Below are 16,451 nucleotides of genomic sequence, written 5' to 3'. Positions count from 1 at the left end.
GGATTCAGCTGGTCTGGCTGTGTTAAGTGATGTTTAAGTTCACCCAAAAATGAAAATTCTGTCATCATTTTCTCATTCTTATGTTGTTCATGTTGTTGGTATGAATTTCTTTTTTCTGATGAACACAAAAGAAGATATTTGGATATTTTACATTTAAGCACACACTGTAAAATGTAATTTGTTGACTTTACTTAAAAAAACTTAGGAAACCGATTGCCTCAAATTTTTAAAGTAAAGTTGACAATCAATTTTTAAGTTGTTGTAGCTGAGAAGAAATGTGTTAGGACAACTCATATCATGGTAGTACACTTGAGTACAGTTAACGCAAAATCATTAGTTATGATGACAAAAAAAATGTTAGTCAAGACAACTTAGGTCATGGTAGTACAGTGAACTTAAAAATCATTAGCTCCCGTCACTAAGGAAATGTCAGTTCAGACAACTGAGTTATGTTCAGTTAGCAGTACTCATTAAGGCAAGTTATCCTTACAAGGCTAAGTGTTCACAATACTAAGGAAATCTTATGAAACCGATTGCCTTAAAATATTCAAGTAAACTTTACTCAAAAGTTTTAAGTTTTTGAAACAAATAGAGACAACAGTTTGAATGAATCAATGAAACACTTTATTTGATTGAAACAGATCAATACAGTTAACTGCACATCCAATAAGAAAGAATTTGAATTTTGAAAAAAGACATAAAAACAAATCACACATTCACCATTACACAAAACCAAGACCAAATGACAAAAAGAAAAAAAAATATATTTCCATCAATAATGTAGATACACCATAAATGTAAGTGTGTGTGTGTGTGTGTGTGTGTGTGTGTGTGTGTGTGTGTGTGTAAAACAAAGAACTTCACTACTCACTGCACAGAAGATTTTTGAGTGATTGAATTTTGGGCCTTAAAGGAACACGCAGACATTTTGGGTTTTTACCCTATTCACCGTATCCCCCAGAGTTAGATAAGTCCATACATACCCCCCTCATCTCCGTGCGTCCTGCAACTCCGTCCGACGCACCCACCGCCAGCCCGGCCCAGCAAAAAGACCGGAAGTAAATGGCTCCAGCCAGCACACTGCTCCAAATAAGCGACAAATCAACGCGAACATTTTCCCACCTATATGTTGCGACCTGCACAGTCACAGCGTGCACAAACGACAAGGTCACATAAGACAGACATCCCCCAACAGTATACATACAGGAAACTATATTCTCAGATGAAGCACTGATACTTGGGCGGAGTGATTAGCACAACTCTCTCCTCACCAGGGGGCTTCTCAGGTGCTGCGAACAAATCACTCCACCCAAGTAGCAGTGCTTCTATAGTTCCCTGTATGTATACTGCTAGAAGATGGCTGTGTCTCACATGACCCCGCCACCTGTACACGCCGTGACCACACAAATCACAACATACAAACAGGAAAACGTCTGCGCCATTTTGTCACTTATAGGGAGCAGCACGCCAGCTGAAGCCACCTACCCACAATCTTTGTGCCAAGCCAAGCTAGCGGTGGGCGCGTCAGACAAAGCCACAGGACACACAGAGATGAAAATGGCATGCATGGACCCATCCAACCCTGGGGAATTCTGGTGAACAAGCCAAAAACCCAAAATGTTGGTGTGTTCCTTGAGGTGGGGTACCTTCCGGGATTACTGTTAGGATCTCAATAGAGGTGTTGGCCAGTTCCGGTTCATCACAGTCCTAAAAACACAAATTACATGAGATATTACACAATTCCACATTGATATACAACCTTGCATTTAGGTAGAAAACACAAAGCAGCCACTTTAGAAAGAAGGTTGATAGGTAGTTCTGATCAGGACCAATTGAGGGTATCTCACATCTGCTCATATTTACATCTGAAGAGGCATTGGCTGATGACACATTAGCCTTATTGAGTTAGCCCTACCATTTGTTCCAAAAACGTGATAGAACACCACCTCCAATGTTTTTGTTGTAGCGAGATATTTTAAGACAACCTTATTAGCGAGCTAAATGTCTGCCATTCAAGACTATCCAATTTGAGCCTAAACATGCCGTAAACACGGAGGAAGGTATATTTCGCTCGCTAACTGAGGTAATAGCTTATCTTGATAACGTTATTGTTTATTTGCCTTATGTTTGTAGCAGCGCTTGGAGCCATCTACATCAGTCCAGAATGCATTATGGGTAAAAATGCTGTCTTTAAATATCGCTACAACGAAAACATTGGGGTGTTCTTCTATCACGTTTGTGGAGCAAAACGTTAGGGCTAACCCAAAAAGGCTAATTTGTTAAACTAGCCAGAGGTCCTTTTAACTAAAATTTCCAATAAGCATAACCTATGCATTACACATTGTACTGAGCAGTAGGGCTGGGCGAGAAATCGACTGCGATTCTCATGCGCATCTCATCAGTAAAGCTGGCTCCGTGATTAATAGTAAATCACCATCACCTGCTTTCAGGTGGAGCAGCATTTACTACACAGAGCCGTATTTCACAGAGAAGCTCGGCAAAATCTCATGCATTATCAGAGGCGATTTTCCACGATTACGAACACGATTTTGCCTAGCTTCTCAGTGAAATACGTCTCTGTGTAGTAAATGCTGCTGCATTTGAAAGCAGGTGATGGCGACTTACTACTAATCATGAAACCAGCTTTACTGATGAGATATGCATGAGAATTGCAGTCAATTTATGGCCCAGCTCTACTGTGCAGTTTGCATTGCATGTCGAAATTGCATATGGCATATATGAAAATAATAGGCCACTTTTATGACACTGTTGTTTCCAAATCTGGAGGTGCTGTGGCATTTGCAATGCATGTGTTGTGACCCCTCTCGGCCATAGGGTTGCTGCGGTGACAAAATTTTCCCACCGGTTAATCGGTGCGTGACAACCCCGATGATACCGGTTTCACAGGGTGGGAGGGGCTTACTTTCAATTTGAATTAGATGCAACTGTTTAAAGGGATAGTTCGGCCAAAAACGATATTAAACCCATGATTTACTCACCCCCAAGCTGTCCGAGTTGCATATGTCCATCGTTTTTCAGACAAACACATTTTCGGATATTTTAGAAAATATTTTAGATATTTCTGTTCATTAAATGTTATGTTACGGGGTCCAGCAATAGTCCACGACCTTCAAGTCCAAAAAAGTGCGTCCATCCTTCACAAATTAAATCCAAACGGCTCCAGGATGATAAACAAAGGTCTTCTGTGGGTAATCCGTGCGGTGTTGTTGATGAAATATCCATATTTAAAATGTTATTAACGTTATAAACTACCTTCCGGTAGCGCCGCCATCTTAGACTCAGGAGAGAGTATTAGCGTAGTGTACGCACTTTTCTTAGTGACGTATGACAAATTCGGAGGGCGGGGGCACAGAGCAGCAGCAGAGAAACTCTGTACGCTGCGTAAACTCTCATCCTGAATGCGCATCACTCCAGGATGGCGGCGCTGCCGGAAGGTGGTTTGTAGCGTTGGTAACGTTTTGAATATGGATATTTCTACAACAACACCGCACGGATTACCCACAGAAGACCTTTGTTTGTCATCCTGGAGCCGTTTGGATTTGATTTGTGGGGGATGGACGCACTTTTTTGGACTTGGGGGTCGTGGACTGTTGCTGGACCCCGTGGCATTGCGTTTGATGAGCGGAAAGATCTGGAATATTTTCTAAAATATCCGAAAATGTGTTTGTCTGAAAAACGATGGACATATGCAACTCGGACAGCTTGGGGGTGAGTAAATCATGGGTTTAATATCGTTTTTGGCCGAACTATCCCTTTAAATGCAGTGCTTGCGTACGCTGTCTTAAAGGAATAGTCTACTCATTTTCAATATTAAACTATGTTATTACCTTAACTAAGAAGAGTTGATACATCCCTCTATCATCTGTGTGCGTGCACGTAGCGCTGGAGCGCGCTGCGACGCTTCGATAGCATTTAGCTTAGCCCCATTCATTCAATGGTACCAATCAGAGATAAAGTTAGAAGTGACCAAACACATCAACGTTTTAACTGTTTGGGACGAGTGGTTGTGCGAGCAGGTTTGGTGGTACAAAATAAAACGTAGCGTTTTTCTAAGCGGATTTAAAAGAGGAACTATATTTTATGGCGTAATAGCACTTTTGGGAGTACTTCGACTCGGCGCAGTAACACCCTCCCTCTCCCATTATGAGAGGGAGAAGGGGAGCGGACTTTTCAGGCGAGTCGAAGTACTCACAAAAGTGCTATTACGCCATAAAATATAGTTCCTCTTTTAAATCCGCTTAGAAAAGCGCTACGTTTTATTTTCTACCACCAAACTTGCTCGTATAACTACTCGTCTTAAATAGGAAAAACGTTGATGTGTTTGGTCACTTCTAACTTTATCTCTAAATGGTACCATTGAATGAATGGGGCTAAGCTAAATGCTATCGAAGTGTCGCAGCGCGCTCCAGTGCTTACGTGCACGCACACAGATGATAGAGGGATGTATCAACAATTCTTAGTTAAGGTAATAACATATTTTAATATTGAAAATGAGTAGACTATTCCTTTAAACAACATATATCTATATTATAACAAAAATGAGTAAGCATACGGCTTCTGCCATCGTCTGGTCAGTCGCTCGCCTCACACACTCTGAAAGGAATAAATGAAATCTGACACCGGCTGCTCTGTGATGATGCGCGTTCAGCACTGCTGAATTCAGGCAGAAGACACATTCATGTTTGCTCTCTCTAACGAAACTAAATTATTTAATTACAAAAAAATATCAAAACGACGGTGAAAGACGGTGTCGCGGTGGGCAAGTGATCTAACCGGTAAGAGGCTGACACACTGGTAATCACCGACTATCGCGACAAGCCTACTCGGCCACTGTAAATTAGCACCTGAAACTACTTACAAAGTATGTCTTGAAGAAGTCTTTGTTCTCATCTCCAAGGAGGATGGGAAGGCCACGGAGGACTGCTGTTCACTAAGCAGTAACATCTGTATTCTGAAAGATAATTTCATACATATCACCCATAAATGGTCAAGGACCATCAATTAACAGCTCTGAAAATACAATGTGGTTACACTATTTTGCTGACACCATTAAATCATTAATGTGCATGAGAAACGTACCCCCAGTGCGATTTGATGATGCAAATACGCCTTAAGTATCTGGCCGGTACATCCACCCTTGGACTTGAAAATGTCAAGACAGCGAGGAGTGTATTTGTCCAGTTCTTTGAAAAACTCGATTTTGAGGTTTTTGCTGGTTAAGCGAAAGAACTCTGACAGAACCTAAAGAAACAGACAAATGAGCATTTAATGAAGTCATTTTGGATGCGTTTTAATAACAAATCACTAGGTCACACTGGCCAGAAAACTAGTATTACACAAGCCTCGAAAATGAATATATTACTGCAACTTCTGCATCCAATCAGCTCTAATTAACGCTTGCTTGTAAGGCATAAAGGATACATGTATGTATATTGCCCTGCTACTCATTCCATTACAACAGGCTATCTGAATATAACAAATTGTATATGTATGTATTTTATGCTTAGAATTAGTCAAGGGGGTTTTATGGTTATTTGGTTCATATCATAACTTTCTATTCTGAAAGTTTCATTAATTTAGGTTTAGTATCTAGTATTTTTCAGTAATGCAGTTATTTTGGGAAATTTTAAAATAATTGCAGGCTGAGTTGAGGTGCCCTTAATTTTCTGCTTGGGCCAAAATGTTAAATAAATAACCTTAATTATTTTAAAATCACAAAAATACCAAATGCCCTTTCAATAGAAAAATATATCCCACCTTTAATATTGGAGCACATTAACAGTAAGTTACAAACCTTGAGCGGGAGCGTGAAGTGCACTTCCTGCTTGGCAGTCTCTGCATTAACGCTAATGTTAAAAACAGAAAAAAAATTCGAATCTCAAAATTAAAAATCGAATGAATATATGAATATTCTGATCCAGACCTCCTGCTTAACAGCTGAGCTAGCAGATAAGTTAAAGTTTTACTGTGCCATCGCCAGTTATAGCCGATGCGCGCAACAGTTAACAAGCACATTGCGTTTGGCGATATGAATTCATATTTACAGTTTAAGAAATTTGAGATTTACAAGGTGGGACTATGACAAGGTGGTTAGCTAGCTTTAGCTTAAACCTTACCTCACAAACAAAACTCAGCTCAGAACATTAACAGAACATAGTCCTGACTTTACTAAATTGTAGAAATACATTTAACCTACAAACAGACTGAAGTATTACATACATGGCCTCTCCAAATTAACATTTTGCATGCTCTTACCTTCAAACCAAATCCAGACAAACGTTCTTTTGCCGCGTAATGGTTCAAATCCAACGTCTCAGGAGGAACTGCGCATGTGCAATCTCTTCTTCGTTGATTTGTATTGGCGGTTGGCATCCAGCATGGTGCATTACCGCCACCAACTGTTGGGAGGGTGTGGAGACACTCATACTTCTCAAGTAAAGGTTACTGAAGTATGATAAGTTTAATTACTCTCCTCACCAAAATGCTGTGTCAACTTATTGTAAGCTAGTAGAGTCAACAAATTATGGAGCAACTAGTTATGATAACTATTTATTTTTAAGTAAAGTTAGCTATTACATTTTACAGTGCACAGCTGATTGTAACCATTGACTTCCATAGTAGGAAAAACAAATACAACAAATACATATATATATATATATATATATATATATATATATATATCAGAGATGGGGACTCGAGTTTGAGACTCGGACTCGAGTGCGACTTAAGTCGCACACACAGTGACTTCAGACTCGACTTGAGACTCGACCCTCAAAGACTTCAGACTCGACTCGGACTCGAGCCGCGCGACTCGTGAACAATGTTTATTTTTAGGAAACGTCTGATGAGCTCGCTGTCACAGCTCTCTCCGTTACCTACAACCTGCCCACTACGTAACATGTGACCTATCTGCTCCGCGCGCACGGCCGCGAACATACATGAATGCACCGGCCGCTGCTGTGGCATTCATCCGTAGCTTTGGGTAGTGCTGTGACGGATCCGCGGTTCGGCTGGCATGCGATTTGCGGATTAATATGCAATTTAAATAGGGTAAGTTTATCACTGTTTCTAAGGCTTGCAATTGTTTAAATGGTTAAACAATTTAACCGCAAAAAGGCGCTCAAGTGAGCAGATTTCTGTACGCACATGCGGTTAAGTGTGTCCGGTCCAGCTCCAGAGTTGCGCTACTTTGTGTCATACTGTAGTGTAGTCCATCAACATACATTTGCTGAATAGAGCAATGAAAAACAACGTAACGTTTTTATGTGAAGCGACTGCTGCATCTTCTTCCTGAAGCGCTCCGCCTGTGTTTGATCAAGCGTTTAGTGCCCTCAGTAGTGTACATACAGAGAGAAGTGTTTCAAAAGTTAAGCCAACATAAAATCAATCTTTTCTGGACAAGGCACATACATACACGCAAAATGATCTCACAGTATTCTTTTTCTAATAAAACATTTTTGTTTATGTCTTAAGAAACCAGTCAGAAACCAGTCTGGGCTTATTTGTTCTTAATAAAGAGACAGTAACCTCAATTAACCTACTTTAGTCTGTGTCATTTATGTTAATCAAACAACCCAAGACAAACAGAAAATCACTTCTATTGCTCAAAAATAATAATAATAATATTTAATTTGTACAATAAAGACAGTGTTATAATCCATTTAATTTAATTTCTGTACATAATGCTAATTTTAGACCTTACTTAATGTGCAACTATGTTCCTTTTTATAAATGTTTATAATTTCTTTATTTGTTATTAGAGTTTTATTTGTTACAACGAGACTTGAGACTTGACTTGGACTCGAGCCCAGAGACTTGAGACTTGACTTGGACTCAAGCTCAAAGAATTCAGACTTGACTTGGACTCGAGCTCAAAGACTTCAGACTTGACTCGAACTCAAGCTCAGAGACTTGTGAGCATCTCTGATATATATATATATATATATATATATATATATATATATATATATATATATATATATATATATATATATATATATATATATATATATATATATATATATATATATATATATATATATATATTGTCTTTCTTTATTAAGATTTAAACAGAAAATATAGGAAATATGTAAACAATCACAAAATTTTAAGAACAAAATTGCTGCTTCTGGCAAAAGTCAGCATTTAGTGTGACCTCTCTTGGCACTAAAACATCAAAATTGTGAAAAGTGTGGGCTGACATATGTAGGATTTTAGTAAGTATTAAGTCTCATTAAAGCCAGTCAAAAGGATTCGGTGGTTTAACTTAAAAAAGTTACCTGGCTTTAGTTACTTAGTTGCTCAAAAAATCGTGTGTTAAATCAACTTAAAAATATTAATTGACAATATTTTTGTATTGAATTAACTCAAAATTTTGAAGGAAAACACCACCGGTTTTCAGTGTTTTGGTATGTTCTTACCTCAACAAATGCTACGTACACACCCGACGCGTTGCTCGCTCTAAATTACTTGTGGGATTTTACTTCGTGTCATGCGAATCAGTGTTGTTTTCGTCAACGATGACGAAAAACGAAATGATTTAGTTGACGCACCCATTTTTCATGACGCTAATGCGACAATGACTAGCTAAAAAAGTCTCTAAGGTGATGAAACATGACGAGACGCTTTCGAGTTTTTGTTGACGAGACGAGACGGAAAGGAACGAAAATGATTATAAGTCTGACGTTCACAATGCATGTCATTTCTGCCTATTTTGCGTGAAATCTGTCTGTTTTTAGCTAAAAAGTATCAGCAATAATGCTGCCGCTTCCTATGCTTGTTTTGGGTGAACTCTCGCTGCGTCCCAAACCGCCTACTTCCATACTATATAGTAGGCAAAGAGTACGAGAAGTAGTGCTTTTTGCCTACTATATAGTATGGAAGTATGCGGTTTGGGACACAGTCTCACTCACGCCCACCACCCGGCTACCGCACGCGCACCAGATTTCAAACAACAACAACAACAAACCTGCGGCCGTGGTGAGTTCGAAGGACCGTGGCGGTGACGCCAATAAACGGAAAAGACAAGATGATTTATGGACATTCTTTCAGTATAATCCATCAAAAAGAAAAACGGAATGCATATTGGGAGACGACGCTAAATGTGGCCACAAACTAGGTGGGAAGAATACCACCAACCTCAAGCAGCACCTGAAGGCTCATCACGCTAAATTTTTTTAAAGGTAGCCTATCAAAAGTTAACATATCATATACATTCAATTTTACTCGACATTCGGCTTGTGACACATTTCATGGTAAGCTTAATGTTTTACATGTATCTACTTGTCAAACCTAAGCCCATTTCCAATACGTTTTGTGGTGTATTTAAATAACAAGGCAAGGCACTTTTTAACCTAAATTAATTTGTTAAAGAATACTTTTTTTTACTAAAATTTACTTAAACTTGACTAAAACCTTTTTGCGTTTTCGTTGACTAAAACTTGACTAAAACCTTTTTGTGTTTTCGTAGACTAAAACTTGACTAAAACTATTAAGTTTATAAGTGACAAAATGTGACTAGAACTAAAAAGCATGTTCGTCCAAAAGACTAAAACTAAAAGGGCTGCCAAAAACAACACTGATGCGAATTCATGTTGAATATTTTCAACTTGGGCGAAGACACGTTTGAGGCGAATAGCGTGTTTTGTCGCGGCAAACGCGCCGCCCATATCGCGTCATTCGCATCGGCCCACGCGAGGACAAAACTTTTGTTTTGAGCCATAGGAATGAATGGGGCTAGGCTAAATGCTAACACATTCACAACGCGCTGTACAAAGATTAAAAGTGCACACATTGGAAAAAGATAGGTATGTATTAATTCATCTAAGTTAAGGTAAGAACATAGTAAAATATTGAAAAACGATGGTGTTTTCCTTTAAGGCAACCAGTTAACTTACTTTTTTAAGTTGTATAACCATGTTGGCTATTTTATATTTAATGTTTGAGTGAGTAAAAGCTGAAATCTGTAAATGTGCATGAGCTATCAAAAAGCTAATTGACTCCTAAAACTCCCACCCTAATTATAATGGTATAGTATCTCAGTATCGACTCCAGTGGGAGTAGTTAAAACGTTTCATTGCTCTGCAAGGGCTTTGCTTAATCAAATAATTATTGTAAAGCAACACCAAAGGCGTGTTATTGAACAAGTTGTCCACCCTGTCTTTCCCTGGTGACCTTCAACACACTGCAGATCTGTGCCTAACAAAATGAAACAAAAGAGCGTGCTTTCCTCCAATGGTCAAAAGCACTTGAGGGATGTGCGTGATTCACCGCCTTCCTACACACTTGGCAAGCAAACAATGTGAGACACTATAGGGTGACAGCCGCGTGCCTCAAGAGGGCCTGTAATCATAAGTAAATCATAATGGTATGTATTGCAGAGACGACAGACATCTCTTTCTGAGATGAAAATACCAGAATTGGAAAAGGATGGGCCCATATTCATTTGGGAATCTTTATCAACGGTGGCTTAGAGCAATGAACCTGTACTAAAATCGCAAATAAAATGAAAAAAGAGACAGCCGTGAAGTGACTTGTTCCCACTGATGTACCCACATGGGCTTGAAAAGAAAACAAAGTAAGATTATGTTTCTTACCAAAGCGGTTGTTTAGTAGTAAAACATTAGAAAAAGATGACTGTGGTTTCCTGAAGGAGCGAGTAGGGGGGATGAAAGAGAAACATGACAAGATGTGATCAGCAACAATGTCACGTTTAATAAAGTTAACTTATCAATTATAAAAGGTAAAAAAGCTTATGCTGAAAAACGAAATTTAAAAGCCTAGCTGAATTATTTGAAGAGCTCAGATGCAAAACCTTTAGCGCGTCTGACATGTTTTCTTGTAAACTAGCATTTTTAATATATTCTGCCAACAAAGCCATATTTCTGAATGGCCTGATGCCAGGATTAAGTGGATTTGAAGCAAAAAGCATTTGACGAACCTACGATACATGCCGAGAGCATTCGGTTCATATCATCAGCTCATTCTTGACGGATGTGGCATTTGGCGGCTTTTGGATCTGAGCTCCTCACTTACGTCCGAAGATGAGATGGGCACATGCTACCACATTACTTTCCCCCATTCTCTGTTTTTCCAATTTCAGTAAGAAATGTATTCACTTGAACCTATTAATCATAGAGAAGGATGAGTAATGCAAAGTGAAAACCAAGATCCAAGGGTCTTGATGACAGTGTTGCAACCTTACAAACCAAAGAAAATAAAAGTTTAAAGCCTTTTTCTTTATTCTGCTGTAAGTCCCAGAAAAGTATCTGGATGTGAGCTAGCTGCCGCAGATTTGCTCATTTGTTGGGAACTCTGGGTAATTGGCAGAGCAGTCAGGGTGTGACATTACACTGAAGGTGAACCGGGCTCACCTCAGACAAGGATCTGACCAATTTTAGGAAATGGTTAGAAAAGAATGCACAGTTCAGCAATGGGTTTTCAAGGACACATGAACGCTAGAATGAAAGAAGGAAGCGAAGCAAGAGAGATGTCTTGTGAATGAAGAATAATGGCAGCTTGGGCCACAGATTATATCCCCGTCAATTTTATCTTCCTCTTAAGAGTTTCCCAGCCCTGAAGAGTTCATATGTCAGGCTTTTATTACGTGTGTCCTAATGTTGATTAGCTGTTGGCTGAGGAGATGTTATGGAGGCTTTTTGTTGATAGGGTGTCCCTTGACTTAACATCATATGTGTCACCAGACCAATCGGCCTGCATATTTACAACGTGAGGCAAATGGGAGGTAAATCTTTGTGTCTGTCTGCTCTCGACGCCTTTTCCGGGAGCGATAGCCATAGCTGGACATGACGCGACAGATTTGCACTGACCTGGTGCGAGCAGGGTTGCCTCAGAGAAGGTTTTTTTAATGGACAAAGGCATATTTTGCATCGCTCCCATTTTCCAGTGGTGCGTCAACTGTGTCTCACATTTGAGAGCATGTGAAATTGATTAAGCTCCTTTTGTAACACTGACAGAGTCAACATGAGGCGTTGCAGAGTCTCCAGAATCTGCTCCCTCATATGGGCATATATGGTTTTATAAAAGGTGTCTGGGCACTGTCAGTTTGGTTGATGTGTTTTTCTTTGTGTGTGTGTGTATGTGTGTTCGAAGACCAACTGGAATGGTAAGGAGCCAGGAGAGCATGGTCCATGTGGCTTTAATGGTCCATGTCTGGGCCGCAGGCTCGGTAATCACCACTGACCCTGACCGGTAAAGTGTTTTTCTTCATGTGGTTCAGCTGACCTCGTCTATGTGTATAGAAACAATCCTCCACATCTTGTTAGGCTTCATGCATTTGTTTCTGTAAGTCTTAATAATTGCGGGCGATTAGCAAAAGCCGTAAGCCATTTGGGATGTACCGTGCTGTAGGACTGGGGCGGGCCTCACGCTTATCTCAATGCATGGTCGCCAAGTCACACTAGAGTCTTCAGTGTTTCCTGTGGCCCAGACAATTAACCCTTAAGATTCTCGACACGCTAATTGAGTCCATGTTCCACCTATAACGATCTAATCAAGGCGCCTGAGAGCCCACTAATGCACGTGCGTCTGATACGCTTCCAGGGTCTATGTGAACGGCTTACTTTTCATGTGACTGGAGAGAGTTATGGCCCGCGCAAAGTGGCAGACGCTGCTTTTTTATGGCGTGTCGACGGAGCAGTTGACGGAGCTGTGGTTTTGGGCCACTTTTTACCCCCTTGAAAGGAAAGCGTATGTTTTAATCTAGGATTATTTAATCTGGATTCCCAATGGAGGAGAAGCAGGCTTGTTTGGGGATTTGTGGTAAAAGCCACACTTGGACATTCCATCCTATCCACTTCCCAGGAGAGCTTTTCCTGCAAGAAGGAACAATGGTGCCGGAAATAAGGAGGGGAGCCGAATGTGCTGTTTGATGTCACTGCAGTGACAGTTACGGGCTTGGAGGCGTCCCGTTTTGTTGACTTACTGCTGTGGAAGCCAACGTGGGCAGCAGCCAAGCCTCCTCGAAATAAACAAGTCAAATTACATGGTGCAATGCCTGGGACTGTGACTGTGGACTCATTCGGCAAAAGCCCCTCTGATTCTAATTATGACATTCATTAATGGCGAGATTCCTTTAGACTTTAATCCTAACACGGCCCCCAAAGCAGCTTTAATTCTGTGGGAAGATCGGGAACAGCGGGGCTTGTTTTAAAAGACTACTGAGCGGAGTAGCATGGTTCCTGTTTTCTAAATCAATAGTCTGTCAGCAGATCATAATTCACAGACTGTCTCCAGTCATACATATATCATTTGAATATGATTTGAAACCGATATTATTGTGAAGTGAACTTTGATTGATGTTTTGTCATTTTCTTTAATTGATGTTTTGTTATCTGTGCACCCAATAACTTACAAGGATGGTGAGGGGAAGACAGAAGTTTGACTTGGTTTTGCAGGTAAAGCGTCTCTTGAATTTACACAGAAAATAAATAACAAGTAAACAATTATCCTCGCCGTACTGTGGAAAAACGATTGTCTGGAGCAAAAACAAAAACAGTTTCATAAATCTCAAGAGGAATTTTATCGCTATAAATCTGTCAAACCATGCATTTCTGCAAACTGAATCTCTAAAGAACCTCAATTGCCTCCAATACCCAAACATGATTGTTAAGAAAACGTACAGAGTACTTGCTATTAGCTCTGGTTTACTCTAGGACTCGGGGGACAGGTCCCCCATCTGATGGTTGCCCCCCAAAATATACAGTAATTAAAAACAATATGTATTGTAAATAATATAAGTATGTAAACTTTAAATAATCGTGTAGGTAGTAAAACAATACAAATATGATACAAAAAATTTGTTTTCAGTTTAGAAACTTTTCGAGTACGGTACCCCTTGCCTTGCCGATAAGTTTTGAGGCTACAAATAATTAGCTTTATGCTAACATGCACAGATGTTGTCTGACATCAATGTCTTTAAGAGTGGGATGCTCGGGGTGTGTAGAAGGTTAAAAAGTTGTTAGTTGTTTTAAAGAGTTTTCTGATAATAAGATAAAGTGAAGTATTTATCAGTTTACATATAGAAAGCATAGATGTCAAAAATACTGTCTTTTAAACACAGAGCCAACATATATTTTTTTTAAGTGGCAGTTCCCTTCTTTAGTGGTTGTGAGTCCTTCAGTTAGCATGGAGAGCTCTTGCTTATCACAAGACACATCGCACATCACAGAACTCAAATACGCCGTAGGAACAGTAACAAATTTCTTCCTCTCAATGCATTAGCCAACACAGACTAGCTTTAAGTAGTTATTTACGAAAATGATTATTTTCAAAGCACTAGCTCGCCCCCACCATCAAACACACACACATTAATCACCTGAAAAATGCCCTGGGTTCCAGTAATAACCGAACACCATACTTAAGTAGCACAACCCCGCTTCTCAATAAATGAGCGCACTCAGTCCGGAAGAGCTATTGACTGTGGAGATGAAAGGCTCTTTGGGGAGCCCGTATTAATGAAATTTGCTGAGTGAAAACTGAGCCGCCAGGCTGGGCCCCGCCAGGCCCTCACCTGGTTACGCTCGCTCCCGGCCCAAGGTCACAGAACCGGAGCCCTTACAACACTTCCTCCATCCTCAGAGGCACAATACACACACGTTGATGAAAAGGTAACTCTAGTTTTTCAAATAGACCTGAAAAAAGAGGATCTGGTTGTAATGATAAACTGGAAATATGGTGTACAGTGGTATTTGATCTAATATTCGTGTTTTTAAGATGGGATTACACTTAATTTGGTGCATGAAATGCATATTAACTTTGAGTGGTGTTTTGCTTAACATATTGGGGACTGAGCAAGGATAGTGATCTGGAATATTGTATAACGCATAATGCATTGAAATAAGGTTGCAAATGGTTAATAAAAAGCTTCAAAATGAACGTTGAAATTTGGTTGAAAAAATGTCGGTTGTTTGTTTAACGTTAATGTAATGTTGCAACAACGGGTAATGCTAAACGCGATATCAATGTTGATCAGTGGCGGCTTGTGACTGCTCATCCGAGGGGCTCAAATTCAACATATGTGTTCAGAGTGTCATGTGTGTTGCTCTTGTTTTCAAAATATGTTTGTTGCGTTATGTGCATCACATGTTTTTTCAAAATAAGTGCCTGCTGCACACGCATCAAAACCGTTTATGATAGAAGAGACGCTTACGTTCAAAAAATACGCGCAAGACACTCCCTTAATTGTAAACTCTGATTACGCATGAGATTATGCGAATATCTGGCAAACGCGAGCATATCTTTTATCATAAACCCTTTAGACGCATCTGCAGCAGGCACTTATTTTGACAAGAGACGTGATGCACATAGGATCACTCGATGCGCAGAACACACATTTTGAAATGACGAACCATGCACATGACGAGCTACATACTTGTTGTGACGAACTTCGCATCGTGCGCTCTCAAAAAAAGAAGTCACCGGCCGCTAATGCTGTTTATTACATTTGCAAAATCAGATATATTTCAACGTTAATTTGCTGTTGACGCAAAAGACCTTAAATCGCACATGTTGAAAGTCAAATTTGAATCAATTTGCAAAATCAAAATGTAATTTAACGTTAATTCAACCTTGTCCTTTGTGTTGATTCAACGGTGAATCAACGTTAAAATGGTGGTTGGGAATGTTATCTTAAATCAGTATTAAAGTCATTTGATTTGAGCCTGAGTCATCATCACTAAAAAATAATATTTTAAGATTAAGATTGAGGTTATATCATATGCCCTCTACTTATCTACAGTATGTATGTCTACTTTTCTATGCTTTTCATTTTGCTATCAGCACCCAAACAGTCTTTGTGTTAAAATACTTTAACAGGCAGTGCGAGGTTATAAAGGCACTCATTGCATGGTTATAAATAAATCCTATAATCAGAAAGGCAGATTACCCTGGAAACCTAATTATCCAAATCACAACTTGCAGTTTGTTGTCGTGACAGTTGCTAGAGTCGTAATGTGGCGCGTGGCCCCAGCTGCTGCGATGCTAATTTTGTTTATTTATTATTTATTCATTTAATGCGAGACGCAGAATACCCCGAACAGTTTGGAGGCCTGCTGACGGATCCCTCTTCGTGCCGTGCGCGATTCATGAACTTGTTTACAATGAAACTCTCCAATGTGAGATTTTCCCAGAAAGGTCACCATGCGCTTAGCGTGTCCTCGCTCTGTTTGGCACATTTGCCGATTTATTCTCAGCAGACCAGCGGTGCCTAATGTCATACAAATGTGTGAGTAATAGTGCACACTTCTACGAGGCTGCCAGGGAGGAAACTCGCTCCAGACTTTAACAGTATGAGGCTCTCACGCTTTAGTTATTCTAAAGAACTACGTGTGAGAAATGATTAACACCGTTAGGCCTTGGTTACACCTGCTACATGTCTCGGGTGGTCAGATTACTTTTGTGTGGTCAGGCGA

General features: G+C 39.9%; 1 protein-coding gene and 1 long non-coding RNA gene across 3 annotated transcripts in view; one reads left to right on the top strand and one right to left on the bottom strand.

The window, feature by feature from the left end:
• The window catches only part of slit3 (slit homolog 3 (Drosophila)), a 254,076-nt gene that overhangs the window by 88,348 nt on the left and 149,277 nt on the right, over positions 1–16,451 (top strand). The gene's annotated exons all lie outside the window — the stretch shown is intronic.
• On the bottom strand, positions 1,447–6,571 carry LOC129416159 (uncharacterized). The gene is made up of 5 exons (XR_012358102.1): positions 6,277–6,571; positions 5,816–5,867; positions 5,101–5,262; positions 4,880–4,972; positions 1,447–1,707 (listed from the first exon to the last, which is right to left on the bottom strand). It is a non-coding gene; the product is annotated as an uncharacterized lncRNA (long non-coding RNA).

The sequence above is a fragment of the Misgurnus anguillicaudatus genome, chromosome 16, assembly GCF_027580225.2.
Source record: "Misgurnus anguillicaudatus chromosome 16, ASM2758022v2, whole genome shotgun sequence".
NCBI lineage: Eukaryota > Metazoa > Chordata > Actinopteri > Cypriniformes > Cobitidae > Misgurnus > Misgurnus anguillicaudatus.
The sequence above is the reverse complement of the archived record's forward strand: the minus strand, read 5'-3'. Positions and strand labels throughout refer to the sequence as shown.